The sequence below is a fragment of the Dipodomys ordii genome, unplaced genomic scaffold, assembly GCF_000151885.1.
Source record: "Dipodomys ordii isolate 6190 unplaced genomic scaffold, Dord_2.0 Scaffold17, whole genome shotgun sequence".
Taxonomy (NCBI): domain Eukaryota; kingdom Metazoa; phylum Chordata; class Mammalia; order Rodentia; family Heteromyidae; genus Dipodomys; species Dipodomys ordii.
This window is the reverse complement of record NW_012267233.1, coordinates 4,932,242-4,946,335: the sequence shown is the minus strand read 5'-3', so window position 1 is coordinate 4,946,335 and position 14,094 is coordinate 4,932,242.

Below are 14,094 nucleotides of genomic sequence, written 5' to 3'. Positions count from 1 at the left end.
AAGTTGTGAACACTATGTAGAATACATAAGAATAATGCATTAGAATAATAAAAGTATCCCTAGTTTTCCCAACATAATAAATTTCAGTATTTCCTAAGTATAGTTTATATTTCAGAGTATAATGTCAGGGGGATGCTTGTTTTCCAGTTTTCTAGGTTGAAATTGGACCCATAGGATACATGATGATGCTTCAATTAATAGATAGGAAGCTTGTTGGAATGAAACTCAATATATGAATATGAGTTAAGGCCAGAGTAAGTCACATGAGGGCTCTAATACATGTTTTCTTTCTCCTCAACATCTCTGATTTCATCTCCCTTATAGCTAATTAACAATGCCAAGGAAATTTTTCTGTCAATGAGCTGTCATCTATCATCAGAAAAATATATATTTAAATATTTGTCTATGACAGATATGTATTTTTTCTTAGCATTGATCTGGATTTCTTCTATGTACATTATTTTGGGGTTGAAGAAAAGGGTATTAAAGATGTTGACCATAATAATGAGGCTATTGGATGTTGAAGATTTTGCAACAGATTTATCATTATTCTAGCTCAAGAAAAATTAAAATATCATTTAACATTATTTTATGAAGGGTCATAAGAATAAGAAGCAGAGATTATTTGAGAACAAAATGTCAGAAGTAAAAAGGATTAGACTAATTTTCCAGATGAAAAAATAAAATAAAGCTTGTTGTCTTGCCAATTGCATATGGCTGATCAGTGTCAGGTCTGGGTCAAGTCTGCTTATCTTATTTTCAGCATCGGGCTCTGGAATGTTCTACAAGATCAGAGCTCTGAAAAGCATCAACTAAGAACTGGTAGATGTTATGATTCATTATCAAATGCCCTTAAACTAAAGTGACCTGTCCAGCTCCACACATGCATTTAATATAAAATAGGGTCATGAATGTAAGAATGGGAAAGGGCCATGGCGAAGGTAGTCCAACTCTCACGTTTAGATAAGAAACATGTTCAGTAAGACTTTCATGTTCCAGCTGCATTCTGGATTTAGTTAGTTTCTTTTTAAAGTGGACATAACTTTCTAACAGTACTCTTCTGTACATGATTAGAGCCTAGATTTGTTTGACATGAGTTTTTGAATTATGCCAGTTTATCTTCATTCCTATTAAAAATGTCTGTTTTGTAATTTTTTTTAAGTCAGGTTTTTCTGGTAGCAATCTCAGAATCCTGACTGTGAGCCACTTCTACCACTTTAGCCAACCAGCCATTTAAAACATAAACTTTGGGATTAGAAAAATAAAGAAGCCAAAGGAAAAGAAGCAATATTTGGTTGAGTTGGCTGGGCTTTTTTTGCTTCTTGAGCATTCAAGTGGGCAATTTGTAAAATTTTACTTGCTTTGATCTTAACTGCCCACACTACCAAGTTGCAAGCACAAATGATTTGCCCATCCCTCCATCCACAGACTTTGAAGGACATAGAAAAAAATTTAGTCTATTGTGAACTTTGCAACAGAAAGTGCCTAGAATTATTGCTGCTGCTAACTTGGACCATATAAGACAAGGAAGCTCCAGCCAGAGCTGCCCAAGCCACCCACCCTGCCAGAACTCCAGGTCCTGCCAACATCATTTTCTGAATGATGAATCTCCCCAGGCGTGTCCACTGGCACACCCTAGGAAGATTAGGAACACCCAATCAGGGATCAATTAATAGAGGAAAAGTACCCAAGACAGTTTTCTATTTTACTTGGCATGATGGATGATAACCACGAAATGGCCCTGGTTATTTTGTGAATCAGATTGCTGTCAAATCCATGTATTTTTTTTTATTTGGATACACTTCAATGACTGTACTGTGCTTTGCTAAGAACCGTTTGATGTTTAAAAACCTTGAAGCCATTCAGACTACTTTCTCTCCCTATTTTCATGTAAGAGTTTGCATTTTCTCCACCACAAAGAGAATGCCAAGAGCTCTGAGTTCACTTTGAAAGCCCAAACCCACACATTCTAGATTCTCAGCAAGGCCAGACACGTTCTCCAGAGCTCCAGATCTTGCATCAAATGGGACAGTATTATGTCATAATGAGAGTATATATGGCACGGTGATCACCTATATTCAAATCTCTTGGTTGAAAATTGTTTTGTTATATTAAGTTTTAGTTTACTTGATCTCCAGTGGGGCAATAAGAATACTAACTTCCTTGTAATACTGTATGTAGAGAATTATGAAACTTGATATGTTTGCAAGAAAATTGGAAGAACATTATTTCTGGTAAGGTTAGTTTTCAGGGGGCATTTCTTTTCATTATTAATAAAGAGAAAATACCTTTACTCAAAGAACCAAATAAATAATTATGCAATGTTACACATTTTGCAAGCATGAAATTAAACTGTACACAATCTGTCTCTTGAATTCTTTAATGAGAAAGTGTTCTCGTACATTCCAAAATCAGATTCTCTCTTTAATTCCAGGACTTCATATATGTCTTAATATGTAGTCTACCCAAAGTGGGGATTCTACTTTGGAGCAGTCTAGTTTGTTTAAGGTTGTAGTGAGAAGAGGGTTATGAAACCCGGAAAGTGCTATGTTACCATAAACAATCTGGACACCCTCAGAATTTACAGCAGCAGCAGCACCCATCTGTTGTGACATAGATTCAATTCTATTGAGAATGAAGTGTGACAATTATTGTGAATGATGGGGCATGTGAGAAGTTCCCTACCTCTACTCTATCATATTTCATATTTATATCCAATGTATGAGGTAGATATTACTAAGTTTTCCAGATGAAGAGACACATTCTGAGTTTTAATAACTCAAATTGAGTTATTAAATGGGAAATCTGGGAGGCTGCAAGTTTGACACCAGTGCATGTGTTCACCTATTCTGTGCAATAAAAAATATTGCAGCAAGCTAAATGTCATCCTCCACTGACATCACTTGAGATCCTGTATGCTCAAGGTGTCTATAAAACTAAATCTTGTGTGACTCTTCGCACTACCATTGTGTGGCTAAGGCCATCGCATCCCTTCTCTGATGCTTTCTATTAAAGAGGAAGAGCAATCTCGGCTCCCAGAGGGTTGTTTTGAGGATTCTGTGAAAGTACTTTACAGATTAGAATTACGTTACTTCATAATTCGATCATAGAAAAGGCAAAAGTTTTGAAATGAGAGATTCGGAATCTGAGTACAAATATTTATAAGGGAGTTCAGATCATAAACTCTTTCATAACCAACTCGACATATTTCCGAATTTCTAAACAAAGTTGTTTTCTGTTTTGTTCCGTTTAAAGGTTTACTTCACAAGCATGTAATACTTACTTATGCCACGCATGTTTTCATGTGTAGAGAATGAAAAGTCAGAAATAACATTCAAATTACTAAGATATTACTAGTCAAATTACTAAGAAATCTAGGGTCACAAATGATGTCTAGGAAATAGTGATGATGAAATTTGGTTTTGCAAGTCTGTCTTCTTAAAAGTAACTACTTGGGGAAAAGGAAGAGATAACCACCTCCGCACTCTATTTGCTATCAAGTCATTATTTAGCAATGTGAGTGTTTTTAACTTAGCTTTGATTGTGTGTCCAGACTGTCATAAGGACCTGCACTCATTTATAGATACACACCTCTGTCTTCCCAAAAGCTGTGAAACACTGAAATCTTCAAAACCATTAAGATTGTTAGCATGGCTACAGATAAGCAGAATAAACAAATCTCCTTCTAAGTAGCCACTAGCTCTTCTGCCTTTGCAGGCATTTGAAGTTCAAGGAAGTCACAGGCTCAAAATCTGTTCTTCTAAATGGAAAGATTTTCTCCCCTAATGGTTTTGTTGCTTTTGAGTTGTTTCTGGTGTTTCTCACAGACACAAAAGAAAGGATGCTTTTATGATCGCTATGGATAACCTTCCATTGTTCTTTGATGTGTGTCAATCTTTTCATTTGTATGTCATTTTTTACCCATCTTTATATATACATATATATAATATCTTTTCATACTAAAAAATCAGCATGTCTGTGTAACTACAGGTTGGAAATATATTTCTAATTTTCATGGGAGGGTTGAGGAAGATTTTCTTATGAACTCACTAGTGTGGATATTTTCCTTTAATCCAGTGGTTCTCATGAGTGATTTTGTCCATGGGGGACATTGGGTCATGTATATTTTTCTCAGGAGCACTGCTGGACTCCGTGGCATGTAGATGCCATAGCTTCTCAGAGAAGGTTGCTCATTTTCTGCAAATTTACTTATTTTATTAGCAACGAATGAGAAACCTAAGCTCCCCACCCATCATACTTTAATTTTGCACAGTGAAACAAATATGAATTTTTGCCTTTGTTGACTCATTTTATAGGCTTTGTTTCCTTTAAACACTTTTTGCGTATGGATGGGAAGGACATCATAATTCATTGTTTAAGATTTTTAAAGGGTTACAAGGGAAGTCACATAGGAAGACAGCAAAATAAACAAAATGCAAACTCCACATTTGATTAATCACATCTTCTCCAGAATCGTTAAGCTTTTTTCTCACATTAACACAATTTGTTCATATTATTCTATTAATTCTATCCTTGACTCAAGGTATAGTTATGTGTAGATGAACACAAGAATAAGTGGTTGCTTCTTCCTCAATTGAGCTTCATGAATTATATCATTTTATGCTTCCTTATCATTAGAAAAGACACATATATGTACATAGTTTAGCTGTACACATATTACTTAGAATGTACATAGTGACTCCAACTAAATTTAAATACTTTAAAAGTAACATACTCTATGTATTTCAATTTTCTCATAACACCTATGTAGTGAACTGGCACTTTATAGACACTCAACAGATTTGGTTTGATTAGTGGATATTGGCAGATTTTTCTTTCTTATGAAATTGGAGATCACAGTAAAAATAAGATGCATAAACATTTATCATAAGTGTATCTACTTTATCATAAATTAAACCATTCAGCGTCCTTTTTTAATTTCTTCACTGTAATCTGGATACCTCTTTTAACAGTCATCCATTGATATTGACAAACGATTGGTTTCAGGATCTCTGTTGATTCCACAATTTTGTATGTATACAAGGCTCTTATGTATTGATAATGTTTATATGTAACCTATGGATATCCTTCTGTATGCTTTGAACAATTTCAAAATTACTCAAAATTCTAAACACAATATAAATACTCTATAAATTGTTGCTCTACTATATGCCATACTGTATATAATTAAAAACATATTTTTGACCCATGCTGGTTGAGTTCACAGAGATACAAAAAGCCAAGTTCACCAGAAAATAATACCAATTATTTCGTAAGCTAAATCTAGAAATACAGAGAGCCATGGTTTCTCAGATTAACCTGTTTAGATTTCCTACATAGTTCCCACAGAATGATCCTTCTCATTAATGAAAACTCAGGAGGGAGAGAGATGGAGGGTGAGAGGTGAGGAAAGATAAGAATTTAGATGTGTGTTTCTCCCAGGGCAGTAAGTGCTGGGAGACTTTGACCTAGACCTCAGAAGCTTATCTCACATACTTGTTAATCATGTGGAAGAGAAAGCTCACAGATTTTAAACTGTTAATTGCACCACAAACCACATATGTGAGAGGGTAGCAATGAAACATGAAAGCAAAACATCAAGCTTGGCAAGTCTGCATTTGGTTTTGTAAGCTTTCTTTAGCCATGTTCATACCATGGAGAACAAATCAAAATACAATGAGGTAAACATTCTATACAGTCATGCGATGAGATCACAGTTAAATACTAACATATTTCTTTCCAGTATTCCCTGGAAAGTGTTTTTACCTATCACTTTGCAGTTCTCAAGTAGCTTTACTCTTCCCTTCACAGCACTAAAAATTCTTCCAAACTGTTCAAATTTTCTTTTCCAAACAAAACACAAAATTATATATTGCAGATGTGAATTCTTTAGATTAAAAATAGGATCATAGTTTAGGCTTAAAGATAAAGTTGAACAGTCAAGATGTTTTCAGACAATACTTTATCAAATCTATATCATGCAATATTCCCAATGTGCTTACATTGCTGCCCATGATGCAAAATAATTCTTGCTGAATGATTTTGCTCTTGAGACGATCAATTCATTTTTAAGACTCTCTTCCCAATATTAACCTGAAAGTAAGCTTAATTTTACTACAGGGATGGAGTATGATATATCTAAAGAAGAGATTTTATATTTTGAAAATACCAATTACATCTATCTCAAACAAATGCATTCCTCAAATACAAGAACAATATGTAAGAGGTACATGGTAGGTCAAGCATATTTCATATAAACCGTATGTAACCATAAGCCATAGAAGAATAATCAGTGTGTAATTGAATCACTTAATAATGCAACCAATTGACTGGATGACCTTCGATATTTGGGTTTGATTTACTGACAGCCAGAATCAGAATTGCTTCTTTAAAGTAATTCAACTTCTCACTTAAGCGCTTTCATTTGCTTCACTGATGGTTCAAGTAGAAAATCCTTTAAAATGATAACTTGTAGCCTGGTAACTGATTTATAGCACAACTACTTATATTACATATATTATTGTATTATTTCTAGTACATTTATTTCCTACAAAACAATCTATTTGTATATTGAAGAAATAAGAATGCTACCATGCAATTGCAAATCAAGTTCTCAAACTAAAATTTGCTCCAAATTTACTTGCTATAATTCAAAATTTATGATACCTTGCTCTTCTTTGTTTCATTTGATTTATTATTGTTGTGACTTACACATACCATAAAGGCCTAGAGAATTACTGAACCTCTAGATAGGCTGTTTTCCATACTAATGTTCGCAATACAAAACTTGTTTTGAATTATTTATTTGTGTTAAGTAAGAACAAGTTGTTAATGGGAGACTTATCGAATGTGAAATTATCTCCCACTGATTTTCATAAGATTTGGTTGCTGGAGGTGGCAGTGTCCAGTGACTCAGTAACTGAAAAAAATCATTGACGATCTGATGTACAAGACAACAAGATAAGAATGTTATCAACCTTCCTGGCTCTTAAGTAAAGACAAAAGGCCCTGACAGTGAGATTCCCACATGTTTAAGTGTTTGCTGTAAAAATACAATATTTTTTTTCTGGGCTCTCTCTCTATATATATACACAACCTGTCCATTAGTCACCTCATACATTTTATTATCACTTCATACTTTATTTTCTTCCTTTGACCTCAAAAGATTCTTAAGTAATTTTAAAACCCATTAGTATCTCTAAACACTCACAAAAATCCATAAATGATTTCTTTACAGTCATTACTAATCAGTAGTAAGCAAATTTTAGACTGAGTGTAAGTCACAGGAAGAAGACTTTTAAAAGTCTTTCATAAACAAATTTTCTTCTCTTTTGCTAATAATATATTTTCTCTTTATGTAATTCAAAAGTAATCTAATAATATTCACCACACATATCCTTGTTGCCATGGATCATCCTGTGTTCTTTTTTTTTTTTTTTTGGTCCAGTCGTGGGACCTGAACTCTGGGCCTGGGCACTGTCCCTCAGCTCTTCAGCTCAAGGCTAGCGTTCTACCACTTAAGCCACAGCGCCACTTCTGGCTTTTTTTCTTTTTGCTTATGTGGTGCTGAGGAATCGAACCCAGGGCCTCAGGCATGCAAGGCAAGTGCTCTACCACTGAGCCAGCTTCCCAGCCCCTCATCCTGTGTTCTTGTTTCAGTGTTTTGTTATTCCCTTTCCCCTCCCCAGATTAGACAAATGTATATACAAGAGACAGGGTACCAAAATCAAGTATAGGGGATATGCCATAGGGGAAAGAACAAAGGAAACAACAACAACAAAAATAAAATCACATGGTAATTTAAAACAATAACAATAAAGATAGACTTCTTGTGTTCATATATGAACATCAAGATGATCACGTGCTTCTTGTTTGCATGAGTAGAATCTGAGAAGGGTTCACTTCCTCTTTCCTTTTCTACCTCTCTCCTCAATTCTAGTCTTTCACAGAACAGCCAAGTTCCAGGTTATAATGAATGAATGATTCCATACTAAGAAGAAAAGTGATCAAATGACAGACCCATTAGACAGAAATTCCCTTCACTCCGAGCAATACAAAAAAATCACACATTTATGACACATAAAATAAAAACTGTGTGCTTTGGGTATTTTTGTGTGAAAATGAAAGCTGTTATCTCTTAAGAAGCCTGATTTTTTCACTCAAAGGGTTATAATCATAGTCTTCTTTTTATAACACTGTTTAATAGTCTTTTTCCCCCCAAGAAACAATGAGATATTTTTTACACCTTTCTTTAGGAGCCATTCTGATTCAATTGTGAAAGTATTATGTGTTGCAGGGTGAGAAATAAGGTTGGCCCTGGAGCAAGCAAATATGGACGCTGGTATCCCCCCTTCCCTTCTTGATCACGCTAAGAACTTGTGCTTTCTTCCTCTACCCAAATTCTCAGCCTTTTTTCTCATTTAGACTGTTTAGTAATATGTGAAACTTTCCAGTTAGTCATGATGAGCTAAGAAAATAAAGTCTCTTGAATTCCTTGTAAGAGTCCATAATGAAGATACTTATATCTCCTTTTCACAGGTAAGAAAAGTGTCTTATTTATTTAATATCTTTCACAAGACCTTATAACTCATCATTGTCACAGATATTATTTATCCTCCAGCCCTAGTTTTCTCTTTTTATGGCTCTCTCTCTGTAATTTAGTCTGATTTGGTCAACTCTGATGACAATTGCTTGTGGAATATCAAATCTAGTTTCTAAACAGTAATTCTGGCTCTCCAGAACTGTCCACTATTTCATTAGCTTGTGAGAGATAAACTTTCTGCCTTAACATGGGGTATACCCCATCCAATATGTGCCTTTTAAAGAAATTATACATTTCTTGGGTGGGGGTAAATGTTTGACATTTTGTTTCCATTTGTTTTGAAAGAAGAATTCTGCAAAAATCTTAAAGACTTAAGGGAACACAAGCCAAAGACAGAAAAGAAATTTACTAAGTAAAACATGATTTAAAAAAAAAGTGTCAGTTGCAATCGAGAAAATGAGAAGTGCATTGGCATTGTCTTCTGGAGCATGTGCGTGGCCATATGACTACAATCTGGGGAAAGAATTGGAATAGAAACAGAAAACAACAGGAGAAGCGATAATAATAAACTCTCCTCCAAAGCCCAACAAAATGGTATTTAATGGTATTTAACTTCAGCTATCACACACCTCCAAACAGGAAGAGAAAATCACATTTTGACATTTGTAGGAGAAATTGTAGGGCCTCCTCTAGGAGTTTTTTAGCTCCAGTTCCACCTCTTGTTGCACTCATTTTCTTCCTATACATATATACATACATACATACATCTCCTCTCCCAACACTATTAGCCCAAGATCTGTGTTATTTTAAGCAATTAAGTGTGTGCTGATTTGCCAGAGCAGTAACAGCGATCTGGGTAGAGAGCAAAAATCTGTGATATAATAAAAGGAAGGAAACTGTTAGATGGTACCTGATTGGATCGTAGTATATGTCTGGTTTCCATGTGTCCTTCATAGATACATTCATGTAACACTGCCCACATGCCAAGCCCCTACCATGCATGTTTGGACTGGGAGTAGAATTGTGGGGCGGGCCAGCGAATATTGTAAAGGGTCATTGGTAACCTTTGTTTGCCTAAAGCTTTTCCAAACTATTTTCAAGGTCCAGTAACACTAGGTCACTTCACAATTACAAACCAAGGATGAGAATTTGTTTTTGTGACCCTTTTAAAAAAATTCTCAGACACTTCTGCATTTTTTAGCCTCTTGGAATTCTAGTTCAATGCTTTTAAGGTTAGCTGTTAAACTACATTGGAGAGAAAGAGAGAGAGATAAAGAGGGAGAAATAGAATCATTTTTCTAAAACATATTTATATATTTATTCATTTGTACTAAAAGTCTATCTCATTGCTAATAGAATTCCAGAAATACTCATTTTCTTCATGATCTTTCCCTTATTGTTTGTTTTGCAGTTTCTTTTAGAGGTTCAAACTAAGCCAACAGATCTAAGTAATAAGTGTTCACCAATTTGATGAAATTTACACTATCATTTTTAATTTTTTTTCTGTGGAAATAAAATCTTAATTTCAGGTAGTGATATAATTTTTAAATTATTCTATTCATTATACTGGATAGGAAGTTTCATATGTATACACTCTTACTCCTGTTAATCATTAACAAATATTAAGCCCATATTGTATGCCAGGCACCATACTAAGTATTTTACAACTATAGGAATGTGTCAGTTTCACATCAACTTTGTGATATAATATGATGGAATAATTGAATCAATGGCTTCATTTTTTCACATATACTTGTATTCTCATAATTAAAAAAAATATCTTTTGAGACTAACTTAGGGCTGGCTTGGCTCTGTGATTTGTTCTGGCCAATGGAACAGCAGCAAACTTTATGCAAGTAGAAAAGTATCTACACCTTCCCCTGCTGTCTCTGCCATTACCGATGAACTAGCCTGGACTGAATTTCTATAGCGACAAATGACATATACGGAGAAGAGGCAAGAGTCCCAAGAGAGGCCATCATGAACTGTGCAGCCCCAGTTTCCCTCTGAGTGATTACAGGATTCTGGTTAGCGGGCTGGGAAGGTCACTCAGTGGTAGAGCACTTGCCTTGCATGCATGAGGCCTGAGTTCAATTCCTCAGCACCACATAAGCAAAAAGAAAAAAGCCGGAAGTGGCGCTGTGGCTCAAGTGGTAGAGCACTAGCCTTGAGCTGAAGAGCTGAGGGACAGCGCCCAGGCCCAGAGTTCAGGCCCCATGACCAGGCCCCCCCCCAAAACAAAGAATTCTGGTTAGCCTTGAGTGAAATAAGCACAGCCTAGCCCACTTGTACTGAGTGGCTGGTGGTTAAAAGTTTAGTAATCACTGAAACGATGTTCAATGTCTCTGGTCATAAAAGAAATGCAAATCAAAACAACATTGAGATTCTACCTCGCCCTGCTTAGGATAGCCATTATCAACAAAATGAATAATAACAGATGCTGTTGGGCGTGTGGCCAAAAGGGAATACTACTACACTGTTGGAGGAAATGAAAACTTGTTCAGCTACTCTAGAAAGTAGTATGGAGGTTCTTCAAAACACTAAACATAGAGCACCCCTATAACCCAGCAATTCTGCTCCTGGGCATCTATTCAATTGACCATAAACCAGGTTACACTAAAGCTACTAGCACAACCATGCTCACTGTGGAATTGTTTACTGCAGCTGAGACATGGAATTAATCCAGAAGTCTCTCATTGGATGAATAGATCAAGCAAATGTGGTATATATACACAATAGAATTCTATGCTTCCATCAGAAAGACATTGCCCCATTCATAAGGAAATGGAAAGAATTGGGAAAAAAATTCTAGTAAGTGAAGTAAGCCTGACCTGAAGAAACATAGGTTGCATGGTTTCTCTCATTTGAAATAATTAGAATGTGCCTAGTAAAAGACAGCTAGTTATACTTGGACATGATTAAACAGCGGTCTAAACATTAGCACAGTGAAAATAAAGGAGGATACTCTTAGGAGAGGGCTTAACAGATATGTGCATATGATTATATAAAATCATGCTTATCAAAATAAACTCCAAGAAATGGAAGCAAGAGGTTTTTCTTTTATTTTACTGTTTGTAGCTCTTTTTTTTTCCTTTTTCTTTGGTTTATTTCCTTCTGGTGCTGTTTATGATTTCTGTACCCTTTGTCTTGTATGTAAGTTTATCTGCTTTGGAAAGGGGAAGGGAAAGCACAGAAACAATGGGAGAAAGAGTGAACCAGTTCAGCTGTGAAATCCACTAGACACTATGTTGGAAATGAATTACAGAACATGGAGTGGGGAGAGAAGTTAGGAGGGAAAACCTGGGAAGGAATGAGGGAGGGGTGACACTGTTCAAAAAGAAACATACTCATTATCTGATTTAACTGTAACCGCTTTGTATATTACCTTTACAATAAAATTTTTAAAAATTAAAAAAGTTTAAGTAGTTGTTTAGCTGTTACAAGTAACTAATATTGTTATTCTCATTTTTATGAGTAAACAGAATTTTATTTTTCCCTAACTGACTTTGAAAAAGATTGTAATAGAAGCACTTCTAAGGCGATGAAAGAATTGTAATAGAAGAAAAGGATGGAGGAGATCTGTCATTGGTATCTAATAAATTACACCTTCTTTGCTGGTACCAAGAATATTTACCTTATAAAATTATTAAGCTGGAAAAATTAAATTATTTTTAAAATAAACACAAACATGCCCAATCTGTTTGGTATTAAACCTATATTAAAAATTCCAACTGTGATTCTCATTTGGAAGTGTTAATTCCACACATCATTCTTCATCCAGGAAGGTTTGGAACTTTGGGAAATTCCTAGTTGCCAAAATTAGCTATCAAAATTATTGTGGAGTGGTTTCACTAGTTATTATGATAGGAAGAGATTAATACCATTATTAGGAGCAAATTTTATCTGGCAGTGTAAGAACACCATAAAGCAGAACATTATCTCACCTAAAATGTTCAGTCACCTAGGTGAAATTAGTCAATCAATAACAATTAATCAAAGTCCCAGAAAGCACATCTATTTATTTACCAGTGTCCATTTTTACCTTTCAAGAATAGAAACACCATAGGTACACACAATACACACACACACACACACACACACACACATATTTATACACATATCCTGTGGCTACCATACCTTTTAAAGAACTAACATATCCTCTGGCAACCATACCTTTAAAAATATGCGATGTTAATCATTTTTCAGTCTACAAATATTCTCCTAGCCTCACTTTTTAAAATTAATTTGTTGAAGAATGTTGGATGTTGACTTGTTTCAGACACAAAGCATAAATATGAGAGAGCTGAATTCATTTTAATTTTAGAAAATATAATGGTGATATCATTTTCATAATCAGCTTATGCACAGTTTATTCAGTCTGTCACTAGTGTGCATGATTCAGAAATATATTGTTATTTTGGTCTAGTTTGTGTCTTGGAATAATGACCCCTGACTTTTTTCAATTAGCTGCAGTGCCAACAAACACATTATGTTAAACAGTAAGATTAATCGTTGTATCTCAAACAATAGATCTTGATTGGCTTCCAGGGAAGCTATTAGCAGTGGCTCTTTTCAACCATACTTGTTCAAGAATGACATCACCACTTTAGCCATTTATAAGTCACTTAAAAAAATCAGGGACGAGATAGAAAAATGGTTTTTGCTTCATCCTTTCTCTCTGCCCAATTGTGTTTCATGAAAATTTCCTTTCAGATTAGGAAAAATAAAATCAAATCGTGGTCATTATGAGGGATTATGATGCTACAGTTTGAGGTTATTATTTTTCTCTTTAATTCCCTCCACAGGTCAGGAAGATTTTAGTATATCAGTTTGCAGTAAAATAGTGTAGCTAATTTGTTATTTATGCTTTTGAAGTTAGCAGGTAAGTTAATTGCTTGGAACTCTGAGTGCTATTCAAAACCAACAACACTTGTTTTTGGATTTTAAGAGCCATATATTGCAAATAAAGTTAACCAAGGGACCTATGTTTCTTTGATTCTGGCTTACTTCACTTAATATAATTTTTTCCAAGTCTTTCCATTTCCTAACAAATAGGGCAATGTCATTCTTTCTGATGGAGGCATAGAATTCCATTGTGTATATATACCACATTTTCTTTCTTTCTTTTTTTTTGTGTTGGTCATGGGCTTGAATTCTGGGCTTTGGCGCTGTCCCTCAGCTCTTCAGCTCAAGGCAAGTGCTCTACCACTTGAGCTACAGCGCCACTTCCGGTTTTCTTGTGGTTTATTGGAGATCGGAGTCTCACGGTCTTTCCTGCCTGGACTGGCTTTGACCATGATCCTCAGATCTCAGCCTCCTGAGTAGCTAGGATTACAGGCGTGAGCCACCAGAGTCTGGGTATATACCACATTTTCTTGATCCATTCATCTACTGAGGGGCATCTTGGTTGGTTCCATATCTTAGCTATGGTAAATAATGTTGCAATAAACATAGTTGTGCCGGTAGCTTTAGTGTGGTCTTGTTTGTGATCATTCGAGTTTATGCCTAGAAGTGGAATTGCTGGGTCATAGGGGAACTCTATGTGGACTCTT